Here is a 20,027-nt window from a genome sequence, read left to right on the forward strand (position 1 = left end):
TTCCCCACTGGGCTCCTGGGGGTCCGCCCTTTTCAAGCGCCTCCTGTCGCTCCCGGCGCGTCACGGGCGCGCTTGCCCCAGAGGATGCTGGGCAATGAGGTCCGGTTCGCGGGTCCACCTCCCGCGTCTCCCGCAGCAAAGCCGTTCACCTCACGGCACCGCCCGATGGCGTGGCGGTCAAATCAGTGGTCCGCTGGTGTTCCCCACTGGGCTCCTGGAGGTCAGCCCTTTTCAAGCGCCTCCTGTCGCTCCCGGCGCGTCACGGGCGCGCTTGCCCCAGAGGATGCTGGGCAATGAGGTCCGGTTCGCGGGTCCGCCTCCCGCGTCTCCCGCAGCAAAACCGTTCACCTCACGGCACCGCCCGATGGCGTGGCGGTCAAATCAGTGGTCCGCTGGTGTTCCCCACTGGGCTCCTGGGGGTCAGCCCTTTTCAAGCGCCTCCTGTCGCTCCCGGCGCGTCACGGGCGCGCTAGCCCCAGAGGATGCTGGGCAATGAGGTCCGGTTCGCGGGTCCGCCTCCCGCGTCTCCCGCAGCAAAGCCGTTCACCTCACGGCACCGCCCGATGGCGTGGCGGTCAAATCAGTGGTCCGCTGGTGTTCCCCACTGGGCTCCTGGGGGTCAGCCCTTTTCAAGCGCCTCCTGTCGCTCCCGGCGCGTCACGGGCACGCTTGCCCCAGAGGATGCTGGGCAATGAGGTCCGGTTCGCGGGTCCGCCTCCCGCGTCTCCCGCAGCAAAGCCGTTCACCTCACGGCACCGCCCGATGGCGTGGCGGTCAAATCAGTGGTCCGCTGGTGTTCCCCCATTCATTTATGCCTGGAACCTTTCACACCTCCGGCAGTGTAGTACGACCAGGGCCTGGAAGTCTCTCAAAGGAGGTGTAGGCCATATGTGGTAAGGGTGTCCCTACATATATCCTCTGATGGCTGCCTTATTGAAAAACAGAATCCTTGTGGCGGGTATAGTTCCCTCCAGACTTGAAAGGGGTTGGAGAAGGGTACTTTACACCCCGTCCTTAAGTCTGACTAAGGGGCAGATTAGCAAGCCCCTTGTGTCACTTTTCCGCCATCGTTGTGTCACTTTTATGACGCAGTGGCGGCATAAAAGTTGCTGCCTATTTAGAACGTTGCGTATCTAGGGAGATGCCTCCTGTTGTAAAGGCCTGCTTGACATTATAACTGCGGCAGGTATAATGTATGCATGGTCGGCGTTCCCACGCAGGAAAGCCTCGTAAAAGTGACGCAGTGCAATCTACAAGATTTCACTGCGTGACTTTTAGGACGCCACTGCGTCAAAACCTTACGCCTGCTTGAAGCTGGCGTAAGGAGTGAAGCAGTGTATTGGGAATAGACCGCAACATGCATTGCTGGAGTTGCGCCGTGCTTGCGACACAACTCCACCAATGTGTGACTTTTCCGTCAACAGATGCATCAGAATTTCTGACGTATCTATTAATCCTTGCGCCATGGTGCGCCGTATTGGAAATACGTCGCATCCATGGTGACGAAAACGTTTTGCACGGAGGTGTAGGGAAAGTGACGCATCTCTACAGATGTGTCACTTTCCTGTAAATCTACCCCTAAGTATTTAGCTGCATGCAGACTGAACAGGGAATGGAGTAGTAGCAGAGTAGAAAGGAAGGCGTTCAAGATTCCACTCGCAGACCGAATCCCTCCCATACATGATTCAAGCTCTTGATACAGACACAGTTTGTTCCATCGCAATACATTGTGTAAAAAACTTAACCCAAAACATTCTCTTATACTGGTTTACGCAAAATGCTCACAATGTGTCCACAGTACATCATGACTGTGTGTCCTAGTTACACTTTACTACTGGAGGCATTAAAGACTTTATCATCCTTTTAATAAATTCGGGATTGCTTGATCTCGCTTCCCAGTTCTGGAATAAGTTCGTTTGTGCATTAACCAGTCTTTTACAATCCACATTATCTGGAAAAAAAATTGTAAATGCTTATAATAAGCTATTAGTGTAGGGCTGTTTCCAGAATGGGCAAACCATGATCCCGAGAAACTGTCTATAGTCCCAGAAAGCACAGTGTAGTGCACCACGCTTCTCTACCCAATCTATCAGGGCTTCTCCTGTGAGAGATGCATTAAGGTCACTCACTTCTTTCAGACTGTCTACTCACCTAAATTCTCTTTAAAGTGCTAGCTAAAGCTTAGCCATAGTGGCCCATCCAAAGGCCAGGACCGAGTTGAATTAGTGGAAGACATAAATAATCGTAGTCAAGAGACTAGGAGGACTTCTTCAATGATGACTTAGATGTAAATGTATTATTAGTCGTGTCTCACACCTTCCACAGGGCAGAGTTGTGTCCACACCAGTGCTTTAAATGGGCCAGTACTGTTCGGTACGGAGTACCGGCACTTTTTTATTTTGAGAGTGAGAGTACCGGCACTTCTCAAGAGAGATGTAATACTTTTAATTGGAGAGAACCAGCACTTTTCAGAAACAAGCTGGTACTCTGGTGCAGAGTACCTGCACTTCTATTTTTCCATTTCAAGCACTGGTCCACACAGATCCATGAATGCTTTAAACATATAAATACATGAATGAAAGCAGTCTAAACCGAGGCAGGGCCAACAGGCAATTGGCACAATGGGTCAGATTTACTATTTTTTCACGTAGCGCACTGCAGCAGCCGCAAATGCTGCATCGCGCTACGTGAAAAGGAGAGAGGAGGAGAGCACCCTACTTACTAAAATATGACACTCCCCTCTCAGTAGGGCCGGCGGTGAAATCAGCCGCCGTGCACCACGGAAAGACCTTTGCGCCATGGTGCAAGGGTGTCTCCGTGAGTCTAGCATAGTTTTTGTAATGGAAGGAACACTTCTAGTACAAAATACTATGCACAGAGACCAATACTATGCACAGAGACCATTTTCGCACTTTACATGTGTGCTGTACAGTGCAGCACACAAGCAAAGTCAGAAAAGGAAGGAGAAATTACAGCATTTCTCCTTCCTTGCGCCTATTTGGAAAGGGTGCAGTTTTCTCACGCTAAACCCAATCTACTTCATTTAGTAAACTGGGTTTAGCGTGAGAATCCTTGGGTGATTGCATGGGAACACCCATGCAACCACCCTTGGTACGCTCCCATGGCGCAAACTAATGCGAAGCAATAGCGCTGCTCTGCATTACTTTTCTGTTATTTACAACGCTAAACAAGTTTAGCGCTGGAAAGTAAATTGGGGAGAAAAGATTTTGCGACGATTTGCGTCACTTTTGTGATGCAAACATGGCGCAACATCTTAGTAAATCTGCCCCTTAATGTATACAGATTGGCGGGATTTTATAAGAACTTGAAACCAATCGGTTGCGCAGGCTGTTTGGCTGGGATCTCCTTCCCATATAGTGATCCTCTTCTTATGTCTCTTCCTCAGTGATTACATCATTCAGCGGAAAACGAGTTTAGATAAATCAAACTATTAATCAATATGTTTTATCATCCATCAGTCAATAGAAACCCTTTGTGACAAATATTTCATGTAAAACAATTAGCAAAATCTGTGTCAATAACTATCGATTCAAAAATTGAGACTGGACCGTATTTGGGTGTTAGTCTGTTGTCAAACCGTACGTGAATTCAGCACTCAGTTGAATTAAGGCATCAGCTGTGTGGGAGTAAATCATGTAAATTGTTGTCTTGTAATTACCTCAAAATTATGCGAGAATACGAGAAAAGCATAACCCAGCATTTAGTGATATTTTCTTAGTGAAAAATACATCCTCACGTCCAAAATGGACCCATGGATGAATTCTGCAGTATAAATCAGCTCTAAATGCCACACAACACGAACAGCGTCAGTAAGAAACTGCTTGCACTTTTTAAATTCGCTGTTCCAGTGCTCTTGCAGTAGGATTTTTGAGCCAACTTACTCATAATTACACAAATGGGTATAATTGTCAGAGCTGGAGGCGGCATAACGGCCAGAGCTGCTGACTTTGGATCAAGGGAACCAGAGAAACAGGTTTAAACTTCGGTGTCGGATCAACATTCTGTGAGTCTGGACAAAAAAATGTAATCTCCATGTGCCAGAGCGTGTCCGTGTGTAATGTAACTGCTGTTCATGTAAAACACTTCTATATCTTTGGGTTGAGTTAACGCTATATGAAAACTGCAACAACAACACAAAAATCGTAATTGTTGGTAATTTCACAGCAAAAGATTACAGTGATCACTCCCGGGTACTTAAAATGTCATCCAGGCCTAACCAGCATGAGGAATAATATGAATTATTAAAAAAATAATAATATCTACAACTGGATCCTGAAGAAGACAACACATTTTTAGTTTCAATAAGCCAATGCAGTTTATTCTTACCCTTCATGATATGGCAGACACTGAAATATACGCTGACTAAGCATCCTACAATGGTGTTAAGAAAGTCTTCAGAAGAGACGATTTTTTTTTTGCTATTATGGAGGTGCCATGAAGAAATCAGGTGACAGGACATTTATAGTTTGCGAAATATGTTATACGCAGTGCTTAATTTGAGCCGGTGTTTTCCGCTGCTCCGTACCGGCACTTCATTGTCAACTCCGGCACTTATGGCAGTCTGTCACATGGTGGCCCTGTGTCTCCAAATTAGAGATGATCACAACAACAGTTGTTTGTGCAGTCAATGTACATTAAAATTATACCTGCCACCCAGGCCATACTTAAAGCTTTGTGGGCTTGGAATAGTCTAATTGTCACACTTGAAGGAGTGCGATGGTTAGTAGTTATGTCGGTACTGTCATTGACAGCGCTGCCAGTGGCAATGGGTGGTGCAAGCTGCGTTGGCCTCCTGACGAGGGCCCTGACACGAATGTTTTTTTTACAAATAAAGCCCTGGTTTTATTCATACCCACTACAGAAGTTGGAATATAAATACATTGTTAATAGTGTGGAGGAGAAATCATAAGGAGAGACGTGAAAAAATATATATCTACTACCGAGTTGGATGCCAAATTGGCCCACTCTACAAGGTTTGAGTCTTTTCTTCCCAAATATCTCTATAAATGATCTCAACAAAGCAGGCAGCAGTTACTTCCATGTCAAGACCAGACGCTCAGATTAAGCTACGCTTTCTTTACTAGCGCCAAAACAGCAGCCAATGAACACAGAAGAAAAAGCTTTATGTATACCACAAATTCCATGAGCCCTTCACACCACACTTGCCACCACAGTCTACCAATCATCTCATTCCAAAGTCCCCAAAACTGAGAGATACCATCTTGACTGCCTCTTTCTTTGCTGCTCCACAGTCAAGATAAGTGCCTCTCAATTTATTACCGATTTAATGTTTTGTTTTAGGTGCATGATTTACATGTGGATTTTTGCCATGTTTTTCACAGCTTGCCTTTTCTTGTCGTGTGCCCCGGAATGTCTCGCCTGATGAGCGGGCGTATTACACTGCACAGACCGGCAGTGCGACTCTACAGCGCACCGCTTGTAGAAACACAGAACACTATCCGTGTCAACAGAAGCTTGGAGCACGATTGGGGAATATGTGCTATCCACAAGATTAGGCCCACCACGACCTCAGCATTGTCCTGAATAGAAACATTGCACCTGTGATTATTTCTTGGACATTCACACCCTACCAGTATCGCCAGACGCCGGGCCCGTATGAGGCACCATATACTTTGGACTGTTACACTATTTAGTATCATGTCAGAAGCCGTGTTGGAATTATCACCGGCAATTAGATTGGATCACTCCTTGCAAGACTTCACTTGATTGAGACATTAGTCTTACTTATATTGGACGCAACATTCCCAGCCGGGTTGGAATTATCACTGGCAGAGCATTCGTACCCAGACTTTCACCACCTGTTTTTAAGCCCTGAGGAAGTCGCGGGATAATTCCCAGTGGCGACGAAACACGTGTCAGCTGGTTTTCATGTGTTATATTGAACAATAAAACGAGATTGAATACATTGGAGATCGAACATTGAGACTTTTTTCAAAACTTTAAATCCATCAGGGGTTTTACACCTGGTTCACATGTGCCCGGGACTTCTATTGTCTCGCCTGATGAGCATCTGCTTGTGCATTGCTCTTTCCTCTTGAGGTGCGTGCTTTTTGCTCGTTGCATTCTTCCCCCCTCCATTACTAGGCGCATTTAGCACTCCCCAACCTCGTCTTTGTTTGTGGGGCGCTTCTTCCCTCCATGGCTCTGCCCGGGAGCGAGGAACGCGCATGTAACACAATTGGGCTATGCATGCATAGCACTCTTTTCACCTCCATGTGGCCAGTGCTACCTATGTGTTCAGAGTCTCCATGAGGTTACTTTAGCGGCTGAAGTGCTGCGCCATCCCCGGGCTGCAAAAACAGGAGTTGCCTCTCGTTTCTGCCTGCTTTCAGGCACTTCACACTCTGAGTGGCTCTGGAATTGCTTGTTGTCGATGTACTGATGGGATCACTGAAATAATATCGAGGGACAGAATATCGACCAACAAAAATATCGTTGACAAAATATCGAGAGACAAAATATCGAGTTTCTATCTACAAACAGGTAAGTACAAAAATATCGAGTTAAAAATATCGTTTACAAAAATATAGTTGTAAAAAATATCGACTTTAATAAAAACAATGTTTAATTACATTAATATAAAAAAGTAATTACTAAAATATACTTAACAATACTTAAAATAACTTTTAATAATTAATTAATTAATGAAAGTAAAGAAATAATATTTTTTTAATCATATTTCTTAAAACATATATATATATAGTAACAAAATTTAATTAAATAATAGCCAATATTATTAACGTACAAATACAAAAGAGTAAAAATTACTATTCCCACTCCAGTGGGTGCAACAGTAGGGAAAGCGTTGGATAGCGTAGGGGTTAAAATTACTATTCCCACTGCAAAGAGTGCAACAGTGGATATATGACGTTACAACGCAACTTTTACAACGCACTACCATTACAACGTAAGTATTGGTAAGTATATAATAATTTTTTTAATTTAAATTATTTAAAATTAATTTAATATAATTTAATTTAATTTCATTTCATTGAATTAATTTAATGTAAATTTAATTTTACTTTATTTTTACACTGTACCCCTGTACCCCCAAAACCCAAAACTGACCCTGAACCCTAAAAAAACCTTTACCCAAAAACCCAAAACTGACCCTGAACCCTAAAAATACCCCTTTACCCAAAAACTAAAAACTGACCCTGAACCCTAAAAATACCCCTTTACCCAAAAACCAAAAACTGACCTTGAACCCTAAAAATACCCCTTTAATTTAACATAATTAGCAACTAATCAATTAAATTAAATTAATTACCAATTACATTTTAATTAATTAACAAATATTTTTTAATTAACAATTAATTAAATATTACTACCAATTATTAAATTTACATATTTAATTAATTATAATTAAATTACTTCCCACCCTATTCCCCTATAAACCCACAACCCGCTACAGGAAATACATTATTTAAATTTACACAATTAGCAATTGATCAATTAAATTAAATTAATTACCAATTAAATTTTAAATAATTAACAAATATTATTTAATTACCAATTAATTAAATATTACTACCAAATAATACATTTACATATTTAATTAATTATAATTAAATTACTTCCCACCCTATTCCCCTATAAACCCACAACCCGCTACAGGAAATAAATTATTTTAATTTACATAATTAGCAATTAATCAATTAAATTAAATTAATTACCAATTAAATTTGAAATAATTAACAAATATTATTTAATTACCAATTAATTAATTATTACTACCAATTAATAAATTTACATATTTAATTAATTATAATTAAATTACTTCCCACCCTATTCCCCTATAAACCCACAACCCGCTACAGAATAAAATTACACAATAATTAAAAAAAAAATCATTAATTAAAAATAATTATAACATAAAATGACACTTTTCACACATATTATAACATAAAAACACTATAAATAATTAAATATTATTTAAAAAACGATATTTTTTACTATCTAGATTATATACTTGGATATTTTCACTTTCTATATTATTTACAGTCGATATTACTTCACTTACCTTAAAAACGATATTTTGGCTGTCTATATTCTGTCCTGTTGATATTTTGTCCAAACGATATTTCAAACTCGATATTCTGTCCAAACGATATTTTGGAGTCGATATTATGTCTGTGCACCGTACTGATGTACTGAGTCTTTCAGGGCTACAATTATTAATTTGCACTGAGCTTTGCATGTGTCTCCTCGACTTGGTGCTTGGGTTGATGACCCCCCCAGGTGCTGGGGACTGTTCCCCCTGGGTGTAATTGATTGAATTTGACCTCTTTAATTGGTTCCTGTGACCTGCCTTGTCATGTCTGATTATGAGCCCTTTGATCCTAGTGAGTATGAAGCCTATGGGCAAGAGAAAAATGAGGGGTACTATATTGATGACGGCCTGGTTGAGGTCATTGACCACGTTGGGCAAAGCGCTGTTGGTGGCTCTGCAGTCAATCACTGAGCACCTTGAGCAGTTTACTGGACGGCAGAAGGACAGTCTCCCGTCCACCTCTTCTGCATCCTTTGGTTCCACCCCCCTCAAAAGCCAAGTCTAAGTTGGCCAGATGGCTCCACGCTGTAACCATAATGAAATTGTCACAGTAAATTCAGGAGTAACATACTTATATTGTCAGGACAGTATTGCATGACCGTAAACAGGATGCCTCTCATTCTGACTCGGACTCCAACGCTCCTTCTTCTTCCTGGTCCAACCTGCGTAGACCTTCAGGGAACAAGTGTAAGAGGGCCACTAGTCATTTTCCGAGCAGTTCTCTGTCTTCCCTTCCTCATAACCTCTTGGACTTTGAGCCTGACGGTCTCATTCACCTAAGAACCTCAGACTGGACCACAACCTCTGCAGTGGCCAACTACAAGCAGGCCCATCTGCGCAAGAGCTTCAAAAAAGAGGTGCAAAATCACCTTAGGACTTCATGTCCTAGACCCAATCTCTCGAAAAAGACCACTGAGACCAGAGACATAAACCTGAGTATGCTTACCTTCCTCAAAACATATGCTTACGATATGGGAAAGGGTATTGGCCGTGATGTACGGTCCTGCCAAAACAAACTTAGATCTTTCCCGACCCCTAGCAAAGATTTTGGAGCTGGCCCTGGAAGTTCAAGGGACAGGTAGGGGAGTGACCTCAAAGATCATCGCAGGTTGGTCTGCCTTCTTGGCAATGCCAATTGTGCACTCTCTTCTGAACTTTGTAAGTCGGTCCTGGTGAGGATCGATCCTAAGCTTGTCAATTTAGCCACTTCTGAAGAGGGCCCACTGGCCAAAGGGAAGCTGTTTGGGGACCATTTTGTAAAAGACATTGGGAAATTTGTGAACACGTTCACCACCCTTGACAAGGCTCAATATTCCCTCAAAAAAGTATTTCAACCCCTTTTCAGGAGGGCCGGTCGAGGTCGAGGGCGCTTGGCTGGTTGCTCTGTTTTACAAGCTACTCAGAGGGGCTTCAGAATCTGTTGTTACAGAGGAAGGCAAGACACCTCCAGAGCTAGATTTTCCCCTCCAGATCAAGGGGCTTCAGAGGTCTCTTCAACAGGGGAGGTGCCCGTGGATCTCATTCCCCATTTAGCTCACAATTCTCAGGTATTTCCTAATCTTTATCCTTTGGTTCCCTTGGAGTAAGACTTCATAATTTTGCACACAATTGGGCCAAGATCACGTCCGATACATAGGTTTTCAATACTATCCAGGGTTACCAAATAGAGCTCACTTGACCTTCCATATATTCCTCTATTCCTTCCCTGCTCCATTTTTCCCTAAAAGAGATGAGTTTATCGACTCAGAAATGCATCATCTTCTTTTAAAGCAGGCTATTGTTCCTTCTCATTCACAACCCAGGGGTTTCTGCAACATGATCTTTCTTGTCCAAAAGAAGGGCATGGGTTACCGTCTGGTACTCAATCTGCAAAAGTTCAATCATTGGGTGACCTATCGCCACTTCAAGATGGAGGGGATTCATCTCTTTTGAGATTTCCTCCAACAGGGGGATTGAATGGTTTGTATGGATCTCACCTTATGGTCCCCATTTACCCCCTGAAAGGTGATTTCCAGAATTCCAATGCTGCTCACAATGGTTTGAATATCTGGCACTCTCCTTCAGGCTCTCCTTGGTTCCTAGAGCCTTCACCAAGTTTATGAACCCTGTTGTCAAAGCGCTGAGAGAGAAAGGTGTAAATATGATAGTTTATATTAACAACATGATCATTGTGGCCCAATCTCTGCTACTGTCCTTCTACATCTCTTGTAGGCAGCCACGACTCTACAGGAGCTGGGCTTCATTCTTGACCTCAAGAAGTCAGTGCTGATTCCCTCTCAACAGATGGAATTCTTGGTATTTCAGATGGACTCGATCAAGATGTAGCTGCTACTTCCGGCTTCAAAGATGAAAACGATCAAGAGAGATTTGAAATCAGACTAAGCAAGCAGACGGTTTCATTGAAATCTGTTTCACGACGGGTGGGTCTCTTGGCTCCTTCCATTTAGGTGATCTTTCCGGGCCCTCTGTACTACGGGCCAGGCTAGCTTGAATCCAGTGGCATCGTGAGCACGGGACGCACGTCTTGGCATACCCTTCACAGTTAGGGTGACTATAGCAACATAAAAAGATGATTGACGAAATGCTGAACATTGTCAAACATTTATCCTCAGTCCCAGATCTGGGTTAAATCCATTGTTTTTTTGCTCACAATGACACCCCAGTTTGGACCCAGCCATATGCAAATCAGTCTTCACCCTGATGCCCATGAAGTGCCAGGACAGGTCCTCCCTTGACGGGAAAACATGAGACCTACGTCTGGGCATACCTTTCCCACGTAGGGCGACTATAGCAACACAAAAAAATGATGGACTGGAATGGTGTGGCGAGCAAAAAACAATGGATTTAGGCCCAGATCTGTGATTTGGGTAAATGTTTGACAATGTTCGAAATTCCGCCCATCATCTTTTTGTGTTGCTATAATCACCCTAATTGGGAAGGATGTGCCCAGGCGTGGATCCTGTGCTTGCTACGCCACTGAATTGAAGCTAGCCTGGCTGATGAGGGGTGATACCCCAAAACCGGTACCAGGATACTTGTTTTCCAGTTCAGGGAAGACCTGGCCTGGCAGTTCGGGCTGAACTGTTTCCCATGGGGAACAGGGTCAAGACTGATTTGCATATGGCTAGTTCCAAACTGGGATGGCATGGGTAGCAAATAAACAATGGATTTAATCCAGTTCTGTGACTGGGGGTGAATGTTTGACAATGTTCAGCATTCCGTCCATCATAATTTTGTGTTCCCACTTCTATAGAGCACCAAGACTATTTTTAACTAGGTCTCTGCAATAGCAAAGATCGTAAAGAAAATGTTAACACCCTATTTAATGTATGTAGAGGAGGTGTGGAATGAACCATATTATCAGCTGTGGAACTTGAGGTTTGTGCCTTCCATACTAGACAAAACTGCATGTTTTTAAGCCTCAGTGCTCTCACCTGAAACATCTGCACCATTTAGAAACGTACTAAACTCTAGTGTTTAGAAGACTTTTAGTTTCAGGTTCAGAGTTCCTTCATCTCGAGCCATTTGTACTTGCATGGAATATAGTTGGTAAAGACTACGGGCCTCATTTATGAGGTTTTGCCGTAGGGAAGCGCAGCAGGTCTTCCCTACGGCACATTCCTGTCCTTTTCCCCTGTGCCGGCGCCACTGGCGTAATGAACCTTGAGGGGGCCTCCCTGCAAGGCAGCTCGGGGGCCCCCTCCGCGCTCAATCAGGAGCCCTGCAGCCACAGTGCTGTGCTGATGGGGCCCCCCTGGAGCGTGAGGCACCCCGCACCGCAGGGGCTGCGGGGGCCTGTGTTACGCCCCTGGCCGGCATGCAATGGACCAGCGCAGGCACCTTTGCACAATGGTGCAAGGGTGCCGACCTTGTGGGGATGATTATTTTTTGAGAGGAAGGGAAACCTCTCTGAACAAAAATAATCACAAGAGACTTTTCTTCTTTCTATGTGTGCTGCAGAATGCAGCACACATAGAAAAAGGAAAAACGAGGCGAAAGAGGGATATTTCTCCCCGTTGCGCCGCCCTTACGCCTCCCCTGGGGAGGCGTAAGCTTTTGGCACTGCCTTAGATTGACGATTTCTCGTAAATCTGGGGCAGTGTCAAAAGGCCATGGATGTTGCTGGGAACGCCCCCAGCAATACCCATTGCAGCCCCTTTAACGCAGAACATTGCGTTAAAGGGACTGATATTTATCAGGCAGCAGTACGCCAAAAAAGTGGCTTAGTGCTGCCTGATAAATATCACGAAGGCTTCGGCGCCATGGAACTTCAATGGGCCTCATAAATGAGGCTCTACTATTTTACCACAGTCTGGTCCATTTTCAGTGTTTCCTTCTGATCAGACCCCCCTCGCGCGACAATGGTATGAGCTGTGTCTGCTCTCTGTGGTACTCGAAGGCAGAAATCCCTAGAGGCAGTGTCAGCCCCCCAGCACCGAGGCAGGCCAGTTTATCACAATTTACTCAGTAACAGGTTACAAATGTGGCATGGGGTGAAAATAATGAGCCTTGATGTTACTTAGTCGACGAGGTACACGTTCGAGGGTGTGAGAGGAATAGCAAATTTGGCGCGTCTGCGTGGACTCTCTCAAGCCCAACGAGTGACGCATCTCTCCCCAGAGCTGGCTCACAGGCACAAGGATGGCTTAGAGATGGCTCTGTCACACAGCCTCCACCAGGATGCAAAAATGTTCTACTTAAACCTGGGAAATCATCACTTTAGCTTTTAGGACAAGCAATTGACCTTAAAAGTGGCTGTGCTATAATATAAGAACTTTCCCATGCAGAAAAATATGTTGAAAACAGAATGAACCACACAATATTCAATCTAACTTACATTCAAAATGTTTACATAAAAAAAGATTCCTACATAAATGGTCAATGTTATGTAGAGATTAAATTTTCGTTTTACTGTAAGAAAATTAATGCGAATGGCACCCTAATGTGATTGGTACCAGAAATGAGAAGGTCACAGGTTACATTAAGGCACAGGAAATTGTTGTGAAGATAAAATATCTTTACTGAACATCCTTTGCTTTCACGTGCTGTTATTCTCAAGATTGTGACAACGTCATTAAAGTCACGAGATATGTAAGGTTTTCAATAAATATTGGCAAATAATCCTGCAAAAAGTGGCTTTGTCTGTATAAAATCTGCCAAACCTAATTTTTGCAGGTGGATTTTCCTGAAATATTAGAATTGGCAGTCAAAAAAAATTTTTGCAGGAAATTTCACCTTCTAAAACTTTTTTCCCAAAGTTACAAAGTTTTGAATTTTTCACAAATCAACTGGAGGAGGGAAATATTGCACAGTTGTTTTGCATGTAAAATTCTGTATTTTTGAATTCTAATAATCTGTATGGGGTAGAAAAATGGTCCAAGGCTAAGATGTACTGAGCTTCATGCAGAGCTGTTTTGACAGCTCTGCAGAGTGCTTATGGGAAACCGGTCCCAGGATGCTTGTTTCCGGTCCAGGGAAGACATGGCTTGGCAGTGCGGGCTGGACTGTTCCCATATGGCCATGTCTAAACTGGGGTGGCGGAGTGAGCTAAAGAATGATGATGGATTAAACCCAGATCAGTTGACTGGGGGTGAGTGTTTGCATTGCTCAAACGCTCCGTGCATCATCCCCTTTGGTTTTGCTTTATGGAAAAACTGCAGCACCATATAGTTGTGCACCGATGATGTCAGCGGCTGTGCTCATGCAAAATATGCTGTTTGAACGAGAGCCTTGGTGTTGCAAAACGGCACAAAGGTGAATAGGCAGTGTCTTACATGACATTTTTTCTCAGGGTATAAACCCTTTCTGCCTATCACTACTGGCAAAGGGTAACCCAGGAAAATGTGTAATGTTGTGGTAATCATATATGTTCTCTTTGACCATTGTTTGCGTCTGGTTTCATTTGGCTCTAGGTTTTCAATCAACACCTCCGGCCCATGCAGGTAAGAGCGGTAGGGCGGTGGGGCCAGCTTGGGGGGATTTCAACGGACTATCACAAGGGAAAATTTATTATTTATTTAATTTCCCCTCGTCATCGTCTGTCGAAATCCTACCCCACCGCTCTTAGCTACACGGGACACTGCTGTCAATCAAAGCCAGGTTCAGCTGAATTGGTATCAAACTTTGAGTGAAATCACAGGGCGTGATTCACAAAGGGCCTCTGCACTTATTGCGGAGGGCCCGTAGTCGTGAGCGAGTCTACACACTTGGGGCGATCTCCACAATGAGATTAATGTTGAGATTCCACCCCGAGTGTGAACACTCACCCAAGACTGCGGGGCCTCTGCCACGAGTGGGGAGGTCCTTTGTAAGTCAGGCCTCTAGGTGTGTATGCCTTGTTTCTGCTCCAGTTCACCACCTTTCTGTCGTTTATTAGGGGGCTGATTTTTGGCACTGGGTTTATGACAACTTTGGGTGCAAAATATCTTTTAAACACGAAAGATGATTGCAATGCATTTGCGCTGCTTTCCATTATGAAGCAAGATTCCGCTTCATTTGGTCACCAGCGCATACCTGCAATAAATCTTGGCCCAATAGTGTCAACATTCTTTTTCATTCTAAGATCGCCCAATTTCATAATCACTAATTCCATTGCCTCACCTGATGAAATATCTGCTGGGCAAGACCCGAAAGGGTGTTTTCATTAAATCAATCAAAATATCTTTGGTTAAGGATTACCATAAAAGAAACAACTTTATAATCTAAAAACATTACTAAAAAAATGTCATGATTCGACAAAATGGTATAAATTTGATGACATTTCCTACACAACAGAAAATGTCAATATAACGTGATTAAAAACATAAAAAAATGCTTGAAAAACAACCTAGGTCCAAGACAACATACTCATCCAGAAATATCTGCAAATAATGCAGTCAAGAATGAAACAAGCAACATTAGCACATGTGATAATAGAGCTTTCCTCAGGTTAATCGAGTGTTGGATATATTTAGCCACCACCAAACAAATAGGAATAGAGAAAGGAATGCAGGCAAGCATTGAACTTACTCTGTTACTCACTTTCTATAAATTTTGCAAGCAATATCACATTAGTGATTAAGAAGATTGAATTAAGATCTCTCAGGTAAGGGACACTCAGCAGCTATTTTTTTTATTTAAAAAAAAAAAAAGCTGGAGGACCATTGTCTACTCTGAAACTTGATGGATTACTGGACAAAAGAAAATACAGAGGTTTTTAAAGTTTAATATTTTTTTTATTGGAGTAATACAAATGACACAAGTAAACAATTATGTTTATCCACTAAATATATTGTTGAGAAAAATATACCAGATAAGGGTGAATAGAAGTTCAATTACAGATTAAACTTTGAAACACAAACAGGTTTTGGAATGGCAACTAAAGAAGAGTGTATAAAGAGAAGAAAGAAGACATTTGAAACAGAAAGAAAACGAAGAAAGGGAAAAGTATCTTAACTATAACCTTATTACAAAGTATTGAACATGTTCAAATTAGTCAATATACCAAAAACCAAAGATAAACCAAAACTGTAATATTAGATAGTAAATAAAAGATAAAATCCATGAAGTGGAAGTCAAGGAACATACTAGATGGCAACTTTGGAAAGATAATTGGTGAGTGATGAGCACAGAATATCTCATTTAACAGAAAAGAGAAAGGAATGTAAGTTAGATCATTCCAGTCTGTGTCTGTGGCAAACCAAATTCCAACACTGTTGAATAGTAAAATTGTATGTAGATTTCCAGTTGGATGTAATCACCAGTAAGCCTACAGCTAATAGAAGATCCACTAGGTTGCGACGCATTTTGTTGTGTGGCCATATGCAATGTAGCCCACCAAGGAATAGTTTATCTAATGAGTAAGGTGTGACAAAGCCAGTAATAACGACAATTTTCGTCCAGTCGTTCAATCAAGAAACAGAATCAATTGGGCACAGGAAACTCATAGGAATCAGAGAGTGAGTTACAATGTCAACAAGTATCTTTTTTAAGGAGATTGTGTTTAATAAACAAACTGGAGCGTAAAATAGTCTATTGTAAAATAAATATAATTTTTGTGTTAAATTGGCTGGACAAGTCGTGGACTGTATTTTTTCCAAAGCTTATTCCAAATAGAGATGGGCCAGTTACATTGTAATTCAGATTCCTGCACACTTTCCTGTTTGGACTTATGTCTGTCCTGGGTGAGTGCAGTTAGGTTTTTGTATATAAGTGAAGCTGAAATTATGTACTAAGTAAACGAGGATTAACCTGTGTATCATCGTTGTGACCCAGAAAAGGAGAGAATAATTTAAGTGTGTTTTGAAGATCTTTCAGTATCTTATAATGTTTAAAGAATGTAGAGGGTAGATTGTATGAAAGAGAAAGAGATTCTGAAGGAACAATTGAACAGTTATTTAGTTGTTGTGAGATAGTAAAAAGACCCTTATCGAACCAACTTCACCACATCAAAGTCTTCCATTGTTTGTGAGCCTATTATTATACCAGATAGGACTTTGAAGAATCTAGTTATAAGAGGAGCAATGGTGTTAAAAAATGCCTGAGTAGCGAGCAAGAATAAGAGATCACCAATGGCAACCAAATTTTGGGGAGTTGAGACAAGAAAATAATATATTTATGGGAGTAAGTAAATATCATAGCAGATTCTAGTAGAAACCACAATTTGAAATAAGTATTACTAAAGTTGCGCATACAATCTTAAATATGCTTAATTCCAAGCACTTTATGGTAGAGGAAGAAATGGGGGAAATGAACACCACCTGCAGACGTGGGAAGTTGTAAACCATCTAATGAAATTCAAGATACTTTCCCATTCCATATAAAATAAGATACTAATTTGTCCAAAATAGAGAAATCCGTCCTAGGGATCTTTATATGTAGCATGAAAAGAAAGCAGTGATTAATAACATTAGGTTTAAGGAGGCTAAAAGCAATTGTGTTATCACTTCATCAGTCCTGAGGATTGGGTAAATCATGTTAAAGCACTTTACGGAACTCACACTTTTACTTAGTCAAGTGAGGAACAGGAGGTTTTCTCTTTAGCTTTGGAATTTACTGTTGAAGATGTATGGGGGGCTATTACCAAGTCCCCACTGAATACGGCCCTGGGCCCCCATGGGGTTCCATGGACCTGTACAAATCCCTACTGGAGATCTGGGCTCCCATGCTGTGTAATTGTTTTAACGCTTTTGTCAAAGAGGGTCTCCCAAACACTTTGCATTCTGCCATTATAGTCCCCATTTTTTAACAAGTGATCCCCAATTACCTGGCTGCGCAGTGGTTAATTTGTAAAAAAATAAGTGCTGGGGCTCTCGTCAGGAGGCAGCTTGCAGCAGCCCATTTCTCCTGTTTGCGTCTTCTAAAACAGAACCAACTAGTAACCATTGAAGTGGGGACAGGATGTGGTGTCATGGCCAGAGCTGCAGATTCAGAGCTGGGGAACCATGTTCAAGTCTTGGCATCGGCTCAACAGACTGTGATTCAGGGCTGATCACTTAATCTCCCCAGTATATTAATGTGTCCTTAACTGTTGCTCATGAAAAGTGCCAATGTTGATGATTAAGTACCGGTGCTGAGCACCGGAAACCACCAGCTCAAATTAAGCACTGTGGCTACTACTGTCCAATATCATTGCTGGACTCTGCTTTGGAGATTGCTGGAAGTTGTCCTAGAGCGGCTTTTAACATGGGCCAGGGTGTCAAACACTCTGTTGGAGGTCCAGTATGGATCCATGAGGGGCTTGGCACGGTGGAGCAATGTGTGAACCTGCACCTACGTATTAGCAAATATACCATTGCTAAGCAGGGCTCCATCTGCATGGCCTTCATGGTTCTGTCAGGTGCCTTTAACATAATGGTAAGATCACAATTGTGTGAAATACTAATCAATTTGGGTGTGGACAAATGCTTAGTTGAATTCTTGCGAGCTCTACACTTAGAACTTTCAGCCTCAGTAAGGTTTGACCCAGCAGTTTAGGCACAGTACTTACAAATGTAACTTGGGGTCTTACCCTCATTGGAAAGAAAAGGGTCCCAGTGTTACAGTATGCTGATGATGATGTTTTAATTGCAAGAACTTTTAATGGCCTTTAATATGCTGCTTCAGGAGTTTATTACTGTTAGACTTGGCATCTTTTGGCGTGTTTCCCCTGTCTTTTTGCTTTCTGACCTCCTGTTTTTGCTGGTTTAGTGTCTCTGCGCATTTTCTCACTGCTGTTCAGTGCTACAGTGCAAGTGCTCCTGTTGTAAATTATGGTATGGATTGGTGTTTTCATGATTGGCATGTTTGATTTACAGGTGAAGTCGCTAATAAAGTGCACTAAGAGTGCCAGGCTGGTAAATCAAATGCTACTAGTGGGCTTGCAGCACTGGTTGTGCCACCCACAGAAGTAGCCCTGAAAAGGTAACTCAGAGCTGCCACCGCAGAGTCTGTGTGCAGTTTGTAACTGCCATGTCAACCTAGCAAGTACACCCACTTGCCAGGCCCCAGCCTTCCCTTTTTCTACATGTCAGGCACTCCTGAGGTAGGCCCAAGGTAACCCGATGGGCAGGGTGATGTGTATGTTAAAGGAGAAGTTGTACTGATGTGTGTGACATGTCCTGGTGGTGAATTACAGTCTTTTTCGCTGTTCACCATTGCAAGGCTGCCTGTTCCCCTACGATAGGATGGGGAGTTTGTTCATAAGATCTCATAAACATAACTGGCCCTGGGAATAAGGTAGAGAAATAAAGTTTAGTATGCCTGAACTCAGAATCTAAAGATGCATCTTTTAGTGAAGGTGATTTTTATATTCTGTGTTTGAAAAAAACACTTTTAGAAAGTAGGTATTGTCTTGCTCAGCCATCCAGTAGGCCTCTGCTGGGTTTGTGGATTGACTGTCTGGTTTTTGGATGACAGGAGCTGGAGAGGAGCAGTGGCTCCAGAGAGTCTAGATGGGTAAGGGAAGGGCTGAATAGAACTGGACTGCATTTAGAGTAGGGGGAAGAGAGTTCCTTTCACCTGAATGGGCCTGGTCTGCCTCTGACAATGCTGTCTCCACCTCCTGCCAGGAAGCTGCAGCAGAGAGACCAGAACTGAGAGGACAAATTATTTTGGGCTATAAAAAGTGGGGCCCAAACCCCTAAACTTTAGAACTTACTGTAATCAAGGAACCTGCCAAGGAGGAGAGCTGGAAGAGCTGCCAGGAGGAGTACCGCCCCTTTGCTGAGCTGTTGCTTTGTTGGGTTGCCCTGCAGTTGCTGCTTCTGCCCTGGGCAGTAAAAGGACTGGACTGAACTTTCTCTACTTGTGCTGAGTATCTTCAAGGGCTTGAATCAAAGCTTGCCTCCTGTTCAGAAGTCTCAGGGACTGCAAAGACTTCCACAACCTCTAGGTACTGCTTTTGGAACTGCTGTTTCAGTTGCTACAGAGAAGGAAAAGGCCACCAACTCCGTCACCGACTCTGTCGCTGGCTCTGTGTCCTGATGGCACCGCAAAAGGCACCGTCCGCATCTTGTACCGCAATCCTGATCTCACTGACGATGAAGATCAACGCCACTGCCACTGAGCCGCTCCCTGCACCATGACCTCTGGGCACCGCAATCTGCACCACCTCGCTTCACTTCGCCATCCTGGTCTCACCAATGGTGTCGCTGCTGCTGCTTCAAGATCCGTGACCGCATCGTGGCTGGGGCCACCGCACGTAAGTTTCTCAATGCACTGCCTCATCCCACACTGCAGTCCGGGCCCACCAATGCCAATTCTCTCCAACCGGCTCTGTCACTTGCACCGCAACCTGACAGCACCGCAACGAGCATCGTTTCACCCTGCACCATAAGCCTTGGTCTAACCAACGCCATCTGGACGATCGTCATCGAGCTGCTGCCTTCAACATATCGAGAGGACACGTGCCCTGCACCGCTTCCATTTTGCAATGCAACCGCGACGGTTGCCACGTCCGGCTGGCCCCCTGTGT

Source organism: Lissotriton helveticus, chromosome 5_1 (assembly GCF_964261635.1).
Source record: "Lissotriton helveticus chromosome 5_1, aLisHel1.1, whole genome shotgun sequence".
NCBI classification, from domain to species: domain Eukaryota; kingdom Metazoa; phylum Chordata; class Amphibia; order Caudata; family Salamandridae; genus Lissotriton; species Lissotriton helveticus.